The sequence below is a fragment of the Cebus imitator genome, unplaced genomic scaffold, assembly GCF_001604975.1.
Source record: "Cebus imitator isolate Cc_AM_T3 unplaced genomic scaffold, Cebus_imitator-1.0 Scaffold100, whole genome shotgun sequence".
Classification (NCBI taxonomy): domain Eukaryota; kingdom Metazoa; phylum Chordata; class Mammalia; order Primates; family Cebidae; genus Cebus; species Cebus imitator.
In genome coordinates, this window is record NW_016107415.1 from 2,917,128 (window position 1) to 2,930,519 (window position 13,392).

At 39.1% G+C, this 13,392-nt stretch overlaps 1 protein-coding gene and 1 long non-coding RNA gene across 6 annotated transcripts in view; one reads left to right on the forward strand and one right to left on the reverse strand.

Annotated features, from left to right (window-relative positions):
- The window catches only part of CTNNA2 (catenin alpha 2), a 1,139,443-nt gene that overhangs the window by 584,331 nt on the left and 541,720 nt on the right, over window positions 1–13,392 (forward strand). The window lies entirely within an intron of this gene.
- LOC108310036 overlaps window positions 11,577–13,392 on the reverse strand; it is an 11,706-nt gene continuing 9,890 nt past the window's right edge. Inside the window, exon 2 of the long non-coding RNA XR_001827592.2 lies at window positions 11,577–11,813. This is a non-coding gene — a long non-coding RNA (uncharacterized LOC108310036). The remainder of the gene's footprint in view (window positions 11,814–13,392) is intronic.

Here is a 13,392-nt window from a genome sequence, read left to right on the forward strand (position 1 = left end):
GGAACAGTTATAGAAATGCCGGTTGAGGAGGGAAGCAAGGACGCAATAAAAACAGCACATTAATATTTTAAATGTTGGTAAAAAAGCGTGGTTGGGTGAGGAGCAAATGCTTAAAGAACTTCCCGTTAATAAAAACAACATTCTCGGTTATATGACCCACAGCAAATCGGCTTCAGCTGCGTTTTTATTTAGCAATTTGTGCCTGGTGTTTTCGCTTGGAGATGCTCCCCTGTTCCATTTTATGGCAGCCTTTACATAAATTTCGAGGAGGATTGGGGTATAAAACTGTCAATTCCCAGCAGCTCATAAACTAATGAATTTAAATTTTAAATGGGGGATTTTAAAACATGCGGGGGATGTTTTCATTATCTGATGGTATGTATCTCCAACAATAAGTGGCAATCTGTAAATGCTGGGGATGGCTCCCTTCAGAAACTTGGGATAAGAAAAGTCTCTCTTTCTCTCTCCCTCACTCCTTCCCTCCGTTTCTGTCTCTCACTTTGTTCTTTTCCTGTAAAATCTCAAACTCCAGTGAATTTCAGCTTTGCAAAAGACATGATATAAGTTGCTTTAAAAATTGATTTGGCCTGGATAAACTTTATTTTCCCTCATAAAGCTATTTCTTCTTTATCCTTATTCTTTAATTTCACTTTCTTTTTTCTCTATTTTCCATCCAAGTTACTACTCCCCTAAGACAGTCCCTCTCTCTTTCTCTCTCTTGCTCTATTTCTGTGTGTGTCTGTGTTTCTGTCTCTCTCTCATCTTTGAAACCATCAACATAGCCAAGCATCCTGTATAGAAGCACTTCTAACAGCTCAGGAAATAATTAATGCCAAATCCATATTTGAAGTTTGATTATTCTAGATTAAAAGTCAACCAGCCTTATAGAAAAAATGGTTAAGGAGAAGAAAACAAAGTTACTAACCAATCAGAAATTACGTATCTGATGGTCAGAGAAATCTATCATCTCTATTTATTCCTCTCTCCTGCAGTAATGCCTGCCTCTATTTTCCTGTTCCTCTTGGGACAACTAAGGGTTACAGCTAGATGCAGGAGACAAAGCAAGTGAAATTTCTGTTTAGCCCCAAGTCTGGTTTCCTTTGAGTGCCGGGGGATTATATTAATACCGTGGTGTTGGAGACCTAAGTGTAGGAATTTCAGGATGTTTCTCCAGAGGGTTCCAGTATGTGGTTGCTCTGAATGTTTGGTGAAATTTCCATTTCAAACCAAATGGAAATGCTTTTTGAGTCATATTTCATAATCTGATGCTATTTTTTCCAGTTCAATAACTTTAGAGAATTAATGGGATTTCTTTTTGTTTCAAATAGTTCTCTGATTTGGGAAGTTATGTATTATTTTGGTTTCTTGTTTTTCATTCTTTTAAAAAGTATTCTAAACAGACTAAGGAGGGTCAGTATTGGTTTCTCTAACATAGCATCCCCTGTACCTAGCAGAATGGGAGCCTAACTTACGGTATGTACTTCATAATGTTTTGTCGAATGAACAAATACATGAAGCAGTAAATTTCACCAAGGAATTTACAATCTAAGAAGAAAATTCAAAAGTTTTGCTCAAAAGAATTTTTGGCATCTATTTGCCTAAAGTCCAATTGTTTTTACTTTCAGGCTCTTGGGCTAACTCTGGGCAGGTGACTTCTGGATAAATGAGATGGTAATATTAAGTTTGGGAGAGTTTTAAAATTCAAAATAAGTAGATGCATTTTATTTTCTTAAAAATTATTTCTATCCCCAAACAAGAAGAAAAAGTTGAGCATTGAAATTGTCTTTATTAGATCACCAGAATATGTTGTCTCTGTGAGTGTCAAGCTGTTGCCTTTACTTCCTTATCTGCTACAGTCTGAAGTCACTTTTAGGCAATGGAGTTTCCACTCTGTCACCGGGGAGACAATTGGGTGGCATAACCGGTGTCTTAATTAGGTCATTTACAGCACAGGACGTGATCAGCTGCAACAGACTGTGCTCTGTGGTTTCTTGCACTTAGACGGTAACTTCCCATGCTCCATATTGAATTGTATTACAATTATTATGGGGTCGTCCCTATCTTATAAAAAAGCAGCGGTATAGCTTCTTGTTTCAGAAAGTGTTTTGATTTTTCCATCACTGAAAAAAACATGCGGTTTTCAGTTACCCCCCTCCTCCTGTTCTCACGTGGGAAAAACCCCCAGAACCTGGCCATTCAGGACATGGTTTGCCTTAATTCTCTGAACTCCATTATCATGAATAGACTGGGCTGTGAAGTCATTGACAGAATTTGGTTTGACAAGCACTCAGAGGTCCTGTCTGTATCAAACTGTCTTATCTTGCAAACAGGTATTGGGAATTTTAAAACTAATTTCATCAGTACTAGTTTCGAAACTCCCAATTCAGAATGGATCTGGACTGAACATTTTGTTCTGGGAACATTGTTTTAACCTACTAGGTTCTATTAACTGCTTCAGTAGGCTGCTTGGCTGCCACACTGGCAAGCTGAGAAGAGGTCTTTGAGAATCGGGGACACAGAAGAGAGATAGAACCATTGAAGTTTCTGTATTTGCCTGCAGGGGTTAGGACCATACAGAAGATGGGCATGGAAATTCTAAGCATCTGCGGTCAAATTGAACATATTGGCTTAATGTCTAGGGAATAAGGCAATGTCCGAGAAACATGAAAGAAGGAAGCATTCCTGAATTCTCTTCATTTTCAATGAGGATGTTCTTTAAGAATCATTTCTGGGAACTTTGTCAGAGTCTCCAGCCTTGCTGGAATATTCTTACTTCAATATGTGTATAACTTAATGTGGTATTATTTGAGTAAGGGACCTTGCTGTTTCTTACTTCCTATAATAACAGGCTTCCCTACCAAACTCTACACTGTATTTTTTTCATTGTGGATTAAAGGCAATACATTTATGAATTTTTAATATTCCTGTCAAGATCTTACAAGAAGAAATTACTTTGTAGGGTATGTAGGGATGCTAGCAGTAGGTTGGGAAGTGGAACATAATCTCAAAATAGTGCATGCTAGCTTGGTGGCTTTCCCACAGAGAGGTAATGTATCTTGATGAGACAAGAGCATTTGTAGAAGAGGGTTTATTTGCAGGTCTTCACCCATTGCTTTCCTCTGCACCAACCTAATCTCCTGGGTTCCCCTGGAATCACATTCTCTAAATACCTCCTTAGGTAGACCTTCATTACCCAGGACAAGATAAAGGTCTCTTTCTCTGCCCTTAATCTGTTGTTTGTAATGGGATTTGGGAGCAACTCAGAAAGGAACGACAGGAACTATTGAGAAGTTGACACAGGGAAATAGAAATAAAATCACAGAATAAGAAAGAAGGAAGACACTCTAGTAATCATCTGGTAGAAATACCACCCAGTGCTGGAACTAAACTGTTGCTGTGACATTTCTGATAGATGTCCTCTGTTGGACATTTTCATTGACTCAGAGCACACACAGTGCTTCTTACAGGCAGTGCGCTCTTTTGTTGCAGAGTTCTAATTGTTAATAAAGTCTTTTTTATTTTTATCTTTAATTGACTCCAAATCTCTCTTTTAGGATGTCCAACCCATTGCCCTTGGCTCATTATGTATGACAATACTCTTCTAAGTCCTGGAACACACAGCCACAGCTCTTGTTGAATTTGTCAAAGAAAACTTCAGGAATTATAATAAGTAGTTATTATATTGCTTACTGACTTGATTAGTGGAAGCAAATTTCTGGAGAAATCATGCTTTCTACACACCTCCAGGATGGTATAAGACAATCTGGCATGAATGCATTAATTAACTACTTAGGGAATTTTCTACCTGATTATGGTTTATTTTACTTACTCTCTGGTTGGCAGTTCCTGAGGCACTTATGTAAATAAGCAAAGGAAATGGTCAGGGGAATTACTTATATTTTGCCTCCACCTGTGATGTTCTGTGATGTTTTAGGTACAGGAATGAAGATGAAAAAAACCGTGAAGGCAAGGGTGGCTCCCAAGACATGGCATTCAACTATATTACCAACAAAAGGAACATTACAAGGTGGAGTTTTTATAAGAGTGGGATTCCCAGAAGCAGACAGTAACATCTGAGTGATTGTTGTGAAAAGCGTTTGAAGGCTAAGTTGAGGTCAGATTGATAGGAGATCTTAAGTGGCAGAAGAGGAACCCAGATATCTCTTTACGAGCCTGGAAAGCCCACTGGTTATTCTAGATGTGTCAGTGAGAATAGGCCAAGTTAGGTTGAACCAAAATCTTTCAAATTTCACACTCTTGATGTAGCAGATGACTTCTTAATCATCTTCCATGACCAATACTTGTAGGTAAGGGCTCTACTCATCACAGCGGCTCAGTGTAGCCATAGTCTCGTGTCCTCAACTCGTGTTCCTGCCATCAGTGGGAGAAGGAAGTATGGCATATAATGCACTGTCTCCCAGAGCTTCCCCTCGAAAGTGTCACACATTTCCTCTGCTCACATTTTATTAACCAAAGCAGGCCACATTGCCATGCCAAAGATAAAAGGGTGTAGGGACATCCAATCTTAACCATGGTGCAAAATGAGAACACAAACATTTCTGAACAGTTCTAGTAACTTTCGCTCCCGAGCACAAGAGAGAAATGATGGGGAAGAATACAAGGTCAGTGGTGGTGCACAGTTATGTATACACAGCCGTCTATAATGGTTGAATTCTAAAGGCTGAGTGATTTCCAAAAGGCATAGTTTGTTTAACATAGGGATTCACTAAAGCCATTATTTCACCCTGTTTTCTGCATGTGGTCTGTCTCTGGATCTTTTTTTCAAGTTCACTGATTTCACCTATATTGATGAGTTACCTTGGAGTGATATGGAGAAGGGTCTTTCATGACTTGTTATAAGGCTCTCTCTTTGTCTCATTTTTGTTCATTATTTTTATTAATGATTTGGATTAAAGAGCAAAAAGAGTGAAGGGTGAGGGAAGGTCTGGTGCTGACTAAATCTACATAAGGCAAAAGGCTGGCTCAGAGAGTTAATATGGCACAAAATTCAAATTGATCTTGATGGGACATGTATGCCTGTGGTTAAACTTAGCAAGAAAGCATAGCTCTGTATTTAGACGTTTTGTAAATCACCTTTATATGCAGAGGATTGGGAATATCTGACTTGAAATCAGTGATTCTAAATCCTCCTCAGAGCCTTCATCTTGTTACAAGTGATAGAAGACTAGGGTGATTTGGCAATCTAAAAAAAAAAATACTTCCTTGATAAATGAACTTGACCCTAATGTTGCAGATTCTGGCATTAGTGGGCACTCAAAAACATCTATCGAACAAATGAATAATTGAATTAAAATTAAAGACAGGTATTTCCTAGATTTCTAAATGTAACACAGACATGTTTAAGGGCAATTAAAGTTCCTTCCTTCTTTAAGAGGAGAAAGGATTTGTTCTAAATAATCCAAGGGCACACAGACAACATATTTCTATTTGGGCTGATTTAAACTGTTGGAAAATGTGAAAGGCACCGAGATAATAAGCAAACTAATGAGATGGTAAACCGGGGTCGTTATAAGACCCAACTAATTTGATCCAGAAATTCTTGGTGGGAGATTTGATTATTTGGACACCTCCTTGTGATATGTAGAATCAAAATTTGGGAATCAGCAACACAGTGGGCAAAAGGGTTCTGACTTAAGAATCAGGGAATTGGGCCTTGGTTCTGGCTTTATAATTTACTCACCTTAGGACCCTGGGCAAGGCATCTGACCCCTGTAACTGAAGTTACTAAACTAACCCTAGCTAACTTAGGTTATTAAGTTTATCCACAGGCAAAGGCTTGGAATGTATGGGTTGGGGGGAAGCCTGCCCTGCCAACCTCACTGAGCAGTGGTAGGAGCAAAGTGAGGTAATGTACAGGAAAGCACTGGGTAAATGGCAAAGCATTTTACAAAGGTAGGAAGCATTATGATGACATTTTCCAAATGGCCTCAAGAAACTGATTTGGTTGTGCAACATAAACATACTGCTGGGAGGCCGTGATTACCAGCATCTCTATCAGAGACTTTTCAGAATAAATGCAGTGACTCAAATGCATTTCCGGATGATGCTTTGAGGATTACTAACAGAGCAGCTATTACAAAACAGTCAGACCCACCGGCCCATGCCCTAATCCTATTATAAGACAGACCGATACCACTTATTTTGCTATGTCAACCTTCCTTTTGCTGATAGTAATATTTGTTAGGCCTATTATAAAAGGCACGCTGAACAGTGGGGAAGGCATTTCACAGTGAGTCAGCAATTGTAGCCTTGCAAATTCTAATTGCCTATACCTTCAGGTGTAGACAGTTGTGTGCTGGCTTTCTATGTGTATCCTGAAATGAGTGAAATAAAACTGAAAAACTAAGTGATACAAGATTACATGGGCACTGAACATACTGGACAACTCCCATCAAGTTGAATATTACATACTGAAAAAACAGGTAGAAAGGTGGTGGTGTGCAGTATATGTCTGTTTCCAGTAAGAAACGGAGGTCCAGGATAGTTACAAGGAAACAGATCAAATCAGAAAGTGTGACAGCTTAATTTATAAGCAGGTATGCAGGTCTGTGTAAATGCTCCGTGGATTTTTCCTGTGGAAGCAGATCTGAGGCTTTTTATGTTTCCTTCTATTTGAAAGTAGCCTTCTGGGTATAGGGAAGTTCTCTAGCATGTGTGGGCTGCTCTCTAGAGTGAGTAGGGTTGGCAACCCTGAGGAAAATGGAAGTTCTCTAAGGTAGCACTTCTCAAATATTAATGTGCATATAAATCACCTGGGCATGTTATTAAAATGCAGATTTTATTCAGTATGTCTGGGCTGGGGCCCGATATCTGCATTTGTAACAAGCTCCAAGGTGATACCCATATGGCTGGTTTACAGCCCCATCTTGGAGTAGCGAGGGAGATGTTATAATTCCAGTCCTGGCACAGATGTGTAAAGCAGACTTGGTTTTTCCTCTCTCTCTCTCTAGCTCTTTCTTTCTCTCTCCCCGGCCTCACTTTATTACTCTTTCATACAATTGAAAGTAGTTATGAAGTTTTAACTAGAAGGAATGTGAGTGGGCGGAATCACACACTAATTACTTCACTTCTTGCTGACCACCCAGTTCTCAGGGGCAAGGAACTAACAGTTCTGAGACCATTTTTGTTCATGGAAAGGTGGCTGTGCTTTCCAGCAGGATAAGAAACCTCTGAAAGTGTCCCTAATTTCAGAAAATCTCATTATTTAAGATGTCATCATCCTACTGTTTCGGAGGAGGAATAAAATTCCTGTTTAAACTAGAGTTGATAAGTATAACCAATAATAATAATACTTGCTATTTATTCAGGGCTCACTGTCTGCTATGTGTTTTACTGAAATCATCTTATTAAATCCATATATGATTTCTACAAGGCAAACACTATATAATTATCTATATTTTACGTGTGAGACATCTGAGCCTGGAATCAAAGACTGGCCTCTGAACCTCACTGCTAACCTTCCTGTTGACAGGACCAGGCCACCTTTTGGCCTAAGGCTGTTTTGTCCCTTATTGGTTATTTGCATGAGTAAATATTATGGGTTCAGCATATATCTGTGGAATTAGTGGGAGTAGACATATTCGTTAAGTCTGTACTATATCTTTAAATGTAAGCTATTATATTGGGAATAAATACAATATACTTTCTGTGGTTTGTTTCTTCTTTAAAAAACATTTGCCTTGAGTAGGTACTTTGGTTTTATTTTGGTTTTGTTTTAAATTAAGACAGGATGATTTGCACATAGATGCTCAATTGGTATTTGTTCAATTATGGGAGAAAATAAAGAAAGGATTAAAAGGTGAAGTTGTTCAGCAAAGCAAGAGCTGTCATTTGGGCCACTTTATCTTTAGAAGAAGAAGAACACTAAACATATTTGAAAGACCCTGAGACTTTGTCTAACTTAAATCGCTGTGAACTGAGACCTGTAACTCTTCTGTTAGTGCTTCTTTCTCAGACAAAGGTTTCTGTGCATATGAGGTTCCTACTCCTGCTTGGAAATTTATAATAGACAACAGCAAGTTAAGTGGAGCTGAAAATAAACCCATTTCACTCGATTTAACTCAGTGTTTCCCATCCTGATTAGACCCTACAAACACCCATGCATGGAAGACCTATTACCCTCTCCAGGAGGCCCATGAAAAGTTCTTTGGCATGTACCGTTTTAGAGGAAGTATTTTCCCCTCCTTAGCTGGGTTTTCCAAAGTTGATTTTCTTAGTGGGGGAGTTCTGTAAATTCCAGATCTCACAGTGCATGCCAGTTTTTAAAATTCTTCTGTTCTAGAGTTGTGCGAGCAAAAGTGGGAAGGTTGTTGAAAAATGTCAAACTAGATTCGAAAGACAATCTATGTTTTCACTTTCATTGAGGGTTTCTCTGGAAGCCAAAGAAAGGAGTAACCAATAAAGCAAAAACGTAGGTCAAAGGACAACAGGGTCTTAGCATCTCAGATTATTCTGTAGTGCTCTCCCCGTATATCCTACACTTCCTTTTGCATTTTGGGTGTTCATTGGCCTGCATGCTAGACTTGATCTTAAAAGCCCTATTTTCCTTCCAACGAATTACACACATAGATGCTTTTTTATTTTAAGGATTTCACTTCTTTCACCATAGTGAAATAAAAGAAACAATAAAATGCAAAAAAAAAAAAAAAGTAAAATAAAATTAAGACGTTTCTTAGAAATCTGTAGTTTCGGACTCCATTTTGCAGTGAAAGCACCATTTGGCCTCACCCACTGCCTTCATTCTGAGTTTTGCCTGTAACTTAACCATCCCACTCTGCTTTCTCTTCATCAGACCTTGCTTTAGGGAAGATCCAAAGGACACTTGTCCTAGTGTCCTGGTCTTGCCAGCCAGAGGCTTACTTTACCACATGAACAAAATAAGTTATTTTGTGTCAAGTGAGAAATGTGGATCTCTGGAGCCCTCCAAGCTGGAGGACTTTGATTTCTCCAGCTCTCCCCAGCTCTCCCCAGCTATCTGCCTTCACCAGGAAGGATGCGCTCAGGTGTTTTCTGTCATCCAGTCAGGGTGTTAAAATATTGGGTCTCAATAAAACATTGTTGATCTGACAGGATGTGGGATGTTCATTTAGGGTGTCCTCAAGAGAGGTTTGTCCAGTTATAACTGAGAAGTTAAAGTGTAGAGATGGTGGTGACCACAGCAGAGAAAGAAAGGAAGTTTTTCTGTGTGTGTCTGTGTGTGCATGTGTGTGTCTGTGGGTGTATGCATGCGTATGAGTTTTGCTTATGGAACACCCAGTCTGTGTGCTTGTGTGTATGTGTTTACATGTGCTCAGTGAGTGCTTATGCAGGCTCTTGCGGCCAAGAAGAGGACTGAACTAAGTAACTAAAGAATAGAGAGAGTCTGCTTCCTGCTACTGCTGTGACCGTCAAAGGAATACTGTAACAGTGATCATAGGGATGTCCTGGACTGAAAAGTTGGGGAAGCACTGCCTTTGTGTGCCTCTAGCATGAATTTGAAATTTAGCTGTTGTTAACTTGTTCTTGGCTTTAGAGCATGAGGATACTTGTGAAATACATACCGAGTGGCTCACGGGGCCCTTTCCAAATTGAATTAGGCTGTGTGTTCAGTTCTTGAACCTCATCTTAGGCAGCGTGCACTTATGTGTGAATATGAGCTCAAAATTGTTATAAAAGAAGTTTATATAAGAAAAGGCGGAAGCCTTTTCAGGGATATGCAGAGATGGAATTGACAACACCATGAGGCTGAAAATATTCATGTGTAGGTTGGATGATTCCCTGACATGAGTATAGTAGAGGTAATCCAGACATCACACAATGAATTGAGCTTGCAAAGCCTTTTCCAAAGCTAAGATTATAGTTTTTATTTGTAGCTCTATCATTAAGATGCTCTTTTTTGTTTTCTTTACATTGGATTTTCTGGAGAAGATGAATAGAATGTCAGTAATGGCCAGGACAAGAATTATCTGCGGAGAATGTTGTAAAATGGAAAGTACTCTATTGCTTTGTCTTAAATGTTTGGTCTATCTCATGTCTTCACAGAGATTTGGAATTATATTAACATATGCATGTCAGAGAGGTATAATCTCATCTAAATTTCAGCATTAGACTCCAAGTAGTTTTAAAAGTTTGATTAAACATGCTTATAATAATTAGATTCAAAGCTTTTGGAATTCCAGCAGTTTTTTTGAAGGATTCAGCATCTAATGAAGTAAAATAAATTGCAGGGCTCTTGGTCAGGAATAAGCACTTTTGCAGCTTAGAGCTACAATTTATCAATAGGACTCGTTACTATTCGACTTGTTTTGTAGCTTTCTTTGAAGGTTTAAGAGCCATTGTCCACCGGCATGTCAGATTTAGTCACAGGCTATTATGAAAAGAAATAATTATTTTTCCAAGGTCTACAGGACCAGATTCAATTTTGGAAAATGAGCTGATATGATGGTTTGTGCCCTATCTTATCAGTCAAAAATGCTAAGATGTGTAGGACAGAGGAAGGTTGCAGAAATGATTAGAGAATTCTGATGATAGCTGTAGGGGTTTGGGCTAGAGCCAGCGTGATACTCTCTGTCTACAGCCTGGTGTAAACCAGGACAAACTGAACACCTGGGCTAGTGTTAGGACAGAGTCCTGGAGACCAAGTCAGATTGAAGGGGTATTATGCCAGGGACATCAGAAGGAGATGCCACAAGAGCAAAGTGAGCCTCCCTAGCCTCATCTCGGCTGTGAGGTGATGGGATAACAGGAATATTAGAAAAAATGGAGCACAAGACAGTTTGAGGTTTGGGCTTTAAGATAGTGTTGGACCTATGAAGTTGAATCAATCAGATGGCTTCAAGAAGAAAGATTGGACAAGACAAGAGCATATCCTAATCAATTTATGCAAAACCTTTGTGAAACAGGATCCTCTGGCCATTCCAAATTGTTGTTTTAAGTTACATTTTTGTTTTAATTTTTATTCTTTTAGAAATGCCCGTGTTTCTTACCTTTGTTTTCTCTTTTTATTAGGCAAAAGTCTTTTTTTGTGCTCAGGAAATGTATCTTATTTACTTTTATGTCTCTAGCAATTGCCACAAATGTTCATGATTAATGGATATGTGTGTAAATTATGGTTCACCTTGCATTTGAACTGCCCCTGCATTTACTGAAATTCCCCTTGAGTGGAGTTCCTCTAAGACTTTCTCTCTTGGGCTTCCTGCCTGGAGACAATTAGACAGTAGCCTCCTAGAACAAGGCAGTTCAGCTGTTGTAACTCCGAGTAGGTGCAAATAAGTAGTTGTATAGCAAATATTTGTCAGAAGAATTAACTTGCATTTCTCATCAGTAGGAGTCAAAGAGATAGCTCCCTTTGTAGTGAAGAGCAAATAAAAACAATATTCCGAATTCCGTAGAAGAAAAGAGCTGTGCACCCATCACCTCAGTCCCCTTCTTCCCTGTACCTTGAAGCTTTCCCATGTTGCCTTGAGAATGCGGTGTAAGAATCTGGGTGGATTTTCTTTAGAGTGATGAAAAGTTTAGGGTAAGAAACTGGCAATTTCTGTTCAGTGACATGAGAAAAGAACTGTTAAGAGTACTGCTTCATTTCAACATTTCTTTTTTTACCATAGCGGACTGCCCATCCTACCCTGCTAACCTTTCCAGGAAGACAAGATCATTGCCATGGTTACAAGTAGCTTAATCAATAGTCTAAGAAACAGTAGCAGTAGCAGCCACTCCTTACTGGCCTGGCTGTTGCCAAGGTCTCTCATTGAGGAGATTGCATCTTCTCTCCAGCGTCTATTGTCATGACAGCTTCTATTCCACCCAGAGATTCCCTAGGATGGGATAAGATAAACCTAGATGATTTAAAGGACAAGCAATAAGGGTCAGATAACTTATTTTAAAACTCAAATCTTCATTTCATTATACATGCATATGTTATAAACACCAATTTAAAATGCTAACGTGAAGACAAGAATATATGCATGTGTTTTAAGTTATCCTTGAAAGAATTTCTTCAATTCTTATGGTGGTTAGAAAACACAGATTCACTAGGAACAAGTCCTCACTCATTCAGTTAATTTTCTTTTTCTACCAGTTTTACCATTTACTCGCTGAGTTTTTAGTAGCTTAGTTTTCTGGATCCCAGAAAAAAGCTAATGAGATCTTGTGTTACATTAACAAGTACAAAGTGGCAGACCAAGGGAGGAGATAGTCCTGTATCTGCTTAGTGACAACCCTGCATGTTGTATTCACATATGAGCGTGGGTATTGAAGGAATACCTTGATACACTGGCGGATATAGGGAGAAAGCAAGCAAAGGTGTGTAGTGGTCAGAAATCATCCCTTGTGAGAAACAGTTTGAAGCAACCAATTTCAGTCATCCTGGAGATGAATTTACTAAGGAGAACCATATTAAATATCTTTGGAGATTTAAAGGACTGGTATATGGGCAAGGGGCTGAATATTGATGTCATCTCAGAAAGCTAAAGAAGTTCTAGTGTGGTGTGTGGGGTAACCAAAATGCAGATTGCAGATCAGTTTAGAGAATTTTCAGCAGAATCATGTAAACTTCGTATTCTTGGTGCCTCCATTATAGGAACAATTACCAAGTTTGCTTATGTTTTCACTCTCTCCATTAAAAAAACAATTCTCAAACTGTGATCTGGAGACAACCTACTACAGATTCAGGGGGTGGATAGATGGAGGATGGAAGAACCAAGAGAGACAGTAAAAAATCATATTCCTGAACCAGACCCTAGAACTACAGAATCACAGTCTTTGGGTTTATGGCCCTTGAGTCTGCATTTTTTTTTTTTTTTTTGAGATGAATTCTCTCTGTCTCCCAGGCTGGGGTGCAATGGTGCAATCACTGCAACCTCCACCTCTGAGGTTCAAGCAATTCTTCTGCCTCAGCCTCCCGAGTAGCTGGAATTACAGGCACTGCCATTATGCCCAGCTAATTTTTTTTTATTTTTATTTTTTTTTAATTTTTGGTAGAGACGGTGTTTCACCATATTGGTCAGGCTAGTCTTGATCCTCACCTCAGATGATCCACCTGCCTTGGCCTCCCAAAGTGCTGGGATTACAGGTATGAGCCACTGGTCCTGGCCATGAATCTCAATTTTAAACAGGCTTTACTGATGCTTACTAAAGTCTGCAGACACTATAGGTAATATGTCCTGAATTCGAACAAGCAGATATTTCTTCAAATACTGCTTTCATTCCTGGTTCAATAATTTACTTGTTAGCTTTCTAAAGTTCAGATTCCTCACCAGTAGTTTTAATAGCCTTGATAGTCTGGCCTCATCCTGTCAGTTTCACTTTTTAAGGTTCTCTCCAGCCACCATCTTGCCTGTCCTTCAAGTCTTGGTATCTTCACAAAACTTCTTCAGGCATTTTCTTTTTGTTTTT